General features: G+C 44.4%; 1 pseudogene; it reads left to right on the top strand.

Annotated features, from left to right (window-relative positions):
• The first annotated feature begins 2,932 nt into the window (after nt 1–2,932).
• Nucleotides 2,933–5,217, top strand: LOC123171285 (protein FAR1-RELATED SEQUENCE 5-like; annotated as a pseudogene).
• Nucleotides 5,218–6,434: the final 1,217 nt, after the last annotated feature.

Here is a 6,434-nt window from a genome sequence, read left to right as displayed (position 1 = left end):
CGGATCCCCGATTTCCTTCTGTTTCCCGTCCTTCTTCTGCCCACAAATTTGAAATTGCAAATTTTCCCACAAAAGATGGCGACTGGATCCACCGCGCTCATTCTCAGTGCAAAAATCTTACAGATTTGTGTGTATTCGCGTTTGCCCACCAACATACACCAGATCTGCCATGTACTGTTCTAGAGTTGAGCTATGCTTCTGGGTTGGGTAGGTGCGAGTAGTTGGTAAGGAAGGATGCGTAGGAGCCACTAGAAATAGGGAGGGAAAGGAGAAATTTGACAAAGGAAGAGAGGAAAAATAATTGCCACTTGTATGTAACAACAGTTGCCATCTATCGTTGTCATTAGTTGCCACCATGTTATCTTGTTGCTTGCCATCCTATTGTATTGTCTGTTGCCATCGCTTCAAAGTGATAGCTGGCATCCAGAATTCAGGAAAAAGAATGAATGTGCATGTCCTACTTGCCATGATGTGTTGGTTGCATACGCAAGAAATGTGATAATATTGCCGTATTATCTTCTGCGTGCGAACAACAATAATGCTTTTTGCGGATTGTTGATGCGTTCTTGTTAATGCAGTGACTGACAACACAGTGGCAGAAAAAAAGCAGAAGAATGAATCACGAAGACGACACTGATCCTTGGTTTTCTCAAAGGCCAGAAACGCCCCCTTGGGATGCAGCAGAGTACAATCAACTCATTTCTGTGGGGCCGTTGCTGCCACTACTAGAGCAGTACGCGAGCATCGGTACGATGCATGATAAACAAAAACGAAACAGTTGCCATGTTCGTGACGATGAAGATGTCATTCTACTTATGTCCTGCAATCTCATTTTTAGCAAGTTCTTATGACCAAACCACAATCAGTGGGGCACCATGGCAAGTTCAGTCACAGGGCGCTAATGCTGACAAATGTACGGGCAACCAACTTCAAGTAGTTAATGTGGCAAATCAAGGTAACGCATACGAAAAAGAAACTTACTGTTGTGGACATGAAATTAAACTTGCAAGGATGGCAAAAGACTCACGAGTTACGTCGGAAAAATGTAGGACCTTCATGCAGCACGTGGCATCGGGCGGCAACCATGTACCTGCCATCAACGTCGTACACTGGTGAGTACATGAAGTGAAGTTGTGGACAGTCAATTAGGAGAAAGTAACATAGCTAACAGCTGTAGTTGCCATGCCTGGACAGCTGTAGTTGCCATGCACGGACAGCTGCAGTTGCCATGACTGGACAACTAGAGTTGCCATGTGTCATAATATGTGATTGCAAATGTCTAAAACAAGTGTGGATGACACGTGTGAACAAACATGTGTGACATGGATGCACCGCTACATGTGTCATGTTGAACAAACTACAGTTGACATGCAATGACCAACTGCTGCCATGATCGCAGGTTGTTACGGTGGAACCACACCGGCAAACGTCTCATGGCAAGGTTCACAGTTGCAGGACAGCGCTATTGCAGATAGAGCACATCAAATTGGAATGACAGACCATATAAGATCGGCACATGCGGCACAACAAGGTAAAAAATTGAGTGAACCAGAAAGCAGTACTGCTTTTGCTTTTGTGGGATTAGCATGTGTGGAAAATTAGATTTTTAACGGTGGTGGTGGAAAAAACAAACAAAAATGCTACCAAGTGGTCGTGTGCAAGGATTCATATATTGTCTTCGGGATTTGCCAATTGCTATAAGAGTGTGTGCAACATTCATGATTGATCACATGTCTATTGAGCTCAAGCCTAGAATACAAGTTTCGATGCTAGAATATACTGGTTGCCATGTATTGACAGCAGTAGTTGCCATGTATGTTGGACTGTAGCTGCCATGGCTATAGAATCCAAGGTTTGATGCTAAAAGAAGCTGGTTGCCATGTATTGGCAACAGTAGTTGCCATGTTTGTTGGACTGTAGCTGCCATTACTGGAGAACTACAGTTGCCATGCATGTCCATATGCAGATTCACGGCTTGCTATGTGAATGATGTCATGCAAAATCGCATGCAGTTGTTGTACTCCGTTACGATAAACATGCCATTCAAGCAAAATCTTACGCTCGTACCTGTTTTTTTATTGCTGGACCTTCAACTACAATCAACAGCGGCGCGGGGACATCTACTGCGGCGAGCTCTGAGAGCACGGAAGACGCGTTCCACCAGCCAGCCAACAATCATGCCACAAACAATGCCGAGTCAGTGCCGGAAATGGCAATCGTTCCAGCAATGCCGACAAGCACACCTTTGCACGCCAGCACAAGCAACACTCAAGCAGATGAAACAGCCGCCGATACTGAAGTGAATGATGAAACTGATGATGAAGCACAAGGGGATGAAGATGGTGGGCAATCAGAAATCATGGTACCTCAGCCACCGTATGTTGGGCAGAGATTTGATTCGTTTGAAGATGCAATGGAATTCTACCAGACATATGCAAAGTTCCATGGGTTTGCGGTCAACACCGAATACCATAGGAAAATTAAAAAAACTAACGAGTACAGCAGAGGTGAGATGAGGTGCTACAAGGCACGAAGGAACAAGAAGGGGAAAGGTGTTGCGGCTGTCGTTCCGGAACGAAAGAGAGGTGTCATTGTCAAGACGGAATGCCCTGTCCGGTGTAAGCTGAACGTAGATGGAGCACGGTGGGTGGTCACTAAATATTTTGACGAGCACAACCACGAACTCATAGAGAAGTTTGACCTGGTAAAATTTCTGACCGCCCACAGAGGATTCACCCCCCTCAAGAAGAAATTCATAAAGCTGCTACATGATTGTAACGTCGGTCCATCAAGAATGGTCCAAATACTATCCCTCATCCACAGCAAAAATGGGACTCTGAGTAGCATGCCCTACATACCGGCAGACGTCACAAACCTAAAGGCAAAGTACCGTAGAGAGAGCAGGTTGGCTGACATAGAAGCCATGATAGCCTACTTCGATGAGAAAGCGAAGGAAGATCCAGATTTCTTCTACAGGATAAGATTGGACGATGAGGACCGTGTCAGGAACATGTATTGGGTGGATGGTGCTGCAAGAAGAGGCTACAAACATTTCCGAGATTGCATTTCGTTCGACGCGACATATCTCACTAATATGTACAAGATGCCATGCGCTCCATTCATAGGAATAAATAACCACAATCAGTCATTGCAGTTCAGATGCGGGCTCGTTCAGAACGAAGACACGGATGGGTACACTTGGTTGTTCAAGACTTTCTTGGAGTGCATGGGTGGACTTGCTCCGATGAACATAATAACAGACCAGGATTTTAGCATGCGTGCAGGCATAGATGAGGTCTTTCCGTTCGCAGTGCATAGGCACTGCAAGTGGCACATTATAAAGAAGGTTGAGGAGACGCTAGGACCGTTCTTTGCTGACCGTCCAGAGCTGCACAAGGCATTCGAGCTGTGCGTGGACCACAGCTTGACGGTGGAGGAGTTTGAAAGGAGTTGGATGGCTATGATTGAAACATAAGTGTAAGACAACGAGACGCTTGCTAGCCTGTGGGAGAAGCGAATGTACTGGGTGCCGGCCTACTTCATGCAGTGCTTCTTCCCGTTTCTGCAGACTACGCAGCGCAGCGAGGGGTTCAATGCTGTTTTGAAGCGGTACGTGAGCCCTGGCAACTCATTGCTGCAGTTTGCCAAGCAATACTCCGCTTTGCAACAAAAAATACTGGGATCTGAGCTATAGCAAGAAGCAAACACCGCGCTCAAGCAGCCAAAATTGCTAACGTATTTACCGATGGAGAGGCAGATGAGCAAGATATACACCAACAAGATTTTTAACAAGTAAGTCAGTTGTGTTACAATCTTATTTGCACAAGCATGAAGGTAGTAGGTGCCATGTGGAATGCAATGCAGTTGAAAAGCTTATTTGAAAATGATGATTTATTGAAAGTAGCCATCAAGTACAGAGTAACCATGATATGTAGTTTGCCATGTTTAATGAACTACAGTTTGCCATGTTTAATGAACTACAATTTGCCATGTTTAATGAACTACAGTTGCCATGTTTACTCAACTGCAGTTGCCATGTTTACTCAACTGCAGTTGCCATATTTGATGAACTGCAGTTGCCATGTTTAATGAACTATACTTCCATTGGCCATGATGGTATGCCATGCAAATGCCAATTAAAGATGTTATGAAATTGCCATGTTTACTCAACTATAGTTGCCATGTTTAATGAACTCCAGTTGCCATGTTTAATGAAATGCAGTTGCCATGTTTACTCAACTGCAGTTGCCATGTGTAATGAACTGTAGTTGCCATGTTTGAACGATCTGTACTTTCATTGGCCATGATGGTATGGAATGCACATGCCAATTAAAAGTGTTATGCATTTTCCATGTGAAAAAAATATCATGCAGATGCCACAGCCATCATTCATTTTAGATGCCTTTCCTACATTACAGCCTACAACAACATAAGGTGCTACAAAAAACATCACACAAGAGTTTAACAAAACCACACAAAACTTGCAGATTCCAGGAAGAAATAAAGCGTGCCAGCATGTACACGGCTTTCCAGGTGGACGAACATACGTTCAAGGTGTGTTCTATCATGGGCATGTCGGATTCAGAACCTGAAGACCCAGACAAGGGGAGGAACTACTTTGTAAATGCCTTGATAAGCGAAGGCGAATACTACTGCCAATGCTGCAAATTCGAACGGGACGGGATTGTGTGCTGTCACATACTGAAAGTAATGGACGTGAACGCGGTGACATGAATGCCCCGCCATTTCATACGGCGGCGATGGACTTGGGACACTGACGACGCATTGGGGCCGCAAACATCAAATGCAGTTTTGGCTGTGCATGATGAGAGACCAGAGTCAACCATGGATGTCGTGAGGCACGTTGTGTTGACAAAGAACTATGCTGAGCTAATAGATGAAGCGTGCAAGAGCGATGAGACAGCAAGGGTCGCAGAAAAACACAGGAAGGCCCTGAAAAGAGAGCTTGATGAGATCAAGAAGAGGAAAGCTGAGGAAGCCTTACATAGGTTCCCCCGTACCACAAGTGTGCCTTCGTCCACGGGGCCATCATCTGAAAACTCGGAGGTAGGATCTGGAACAACAAGCACACAAACCCAGGTCAGTAACCCGCCCCATTCCATCACAAAGGGGCGTCCAAAAGAGATAAGATACAAATCGGGATTGGAGATTCAAGCAAAGCACAAGAAAACAAAGAAAGGGACGGGCAATCCGTAAGCAACATTGGAGCACTGTGACTTGGTTGTTGGTGACATTTTTTGCAAGCTAGATGTTCTAAAAATTGTAAAAATGGTAGAATGACTCTTTAGGCGAATCAGAATCTGAAAAGGAAATGCCATGAATCAATGACTGCAGTTGCCACATGTGTGGTACTGAATTTGCCATGTTATTTCTTCGGAATCTACCATGCATTTTCTACTGAATCTGCCATGTTATTTCAACTGAGTCTGCCATGCCTGTTCTACTGAATCTGCCACGCCTTTTCTAATGAATCTGCCATGTTAGTTGTACTGAATGTGCCATGTCATTTATACTGAGTCTGCCATCGTGTAGATTTCCGTGTGCAGTCAACACATTTTAGTCCACACATATTGTATTGTGTGGAAACTATGGAAAACAAGTTGAAACGATCACGTGCAAAAACCGTAAGGGTACGACTGCGTACAAACTACCCTGCTAGCCGATACAGTTAGCACTGCAAAAAAACCAAAAAGACAAATGAGAAAGAACGATAACTTTCGCTAACCATGACTGATCAACTACATTTGCCATGTTTTCAGACATCAACGACGCAGTCAAAACACCAAACTGGTACTGCCAACCCACAAACGCGTAATAATACTGAAAGCACATAAACATATCTACTGTCACACCTAAGTAGGTTCACATCCACACATATATTACAAACTATTCAAATGTCGCTCACACGCCACCACTATATACTAGGCTACGGGGAGATGCGGTCATAGCATATTACACGGACATAGTTTTGAAAAGGAACAAGGTAATACCTTACATTCCTCGGCAACAGAATGTAAGGTAGGCGTTCGGTGTGGAGCACCACGTGATCACTTGTACTTCTTGGTGGCTTTCTTTACAGCTTCCACTATAAACTCTCGTGCATTGGACCGCGTGTTGAAATCTTCATTCATCAACCAGTTCCATGTGTAAATTTTGCGAAGCTCGACGACCATTGCAGCTGTGACGACAGGGAGCCGTCGACCTTCCCACTTAGCAAGGTATTCCAACGGTGAAAGCCACAGTCGTGCCTATAAAACAAAAGAATCAGGTGAACTCAAGAAAACAGAGAAAAATCATAAACTTCAATGAAGATGTGACAAAGAGGGTTAGCATTGGTGTAGAGGACACATAAAAAAAATATAGTAATTACCCGTTTCCTTACTTCGTAGTCGCAACGTGCTCGATTGGAAAAT

The sequence above is a fragment of the Triticum aestivum genome, chromosome 7D, assembly GCF_018294505.1.
Source record: "Triticum aestivum cultivar Chinese Spring chromosome 7D, IWGSC CS RefSeq v2.1, whole genome shotgun sequence".
In the NCBI taxonomy this organism is placed as follows: Eukaryota; Viridiplantae; Streptophyta; class Magnoliopsida; order Poales; family Poaceae; genus Triticum; species Triticum aestivum.
This window is presented reverse-complemented; position numbering and strand designations above follow the sequence as displayed.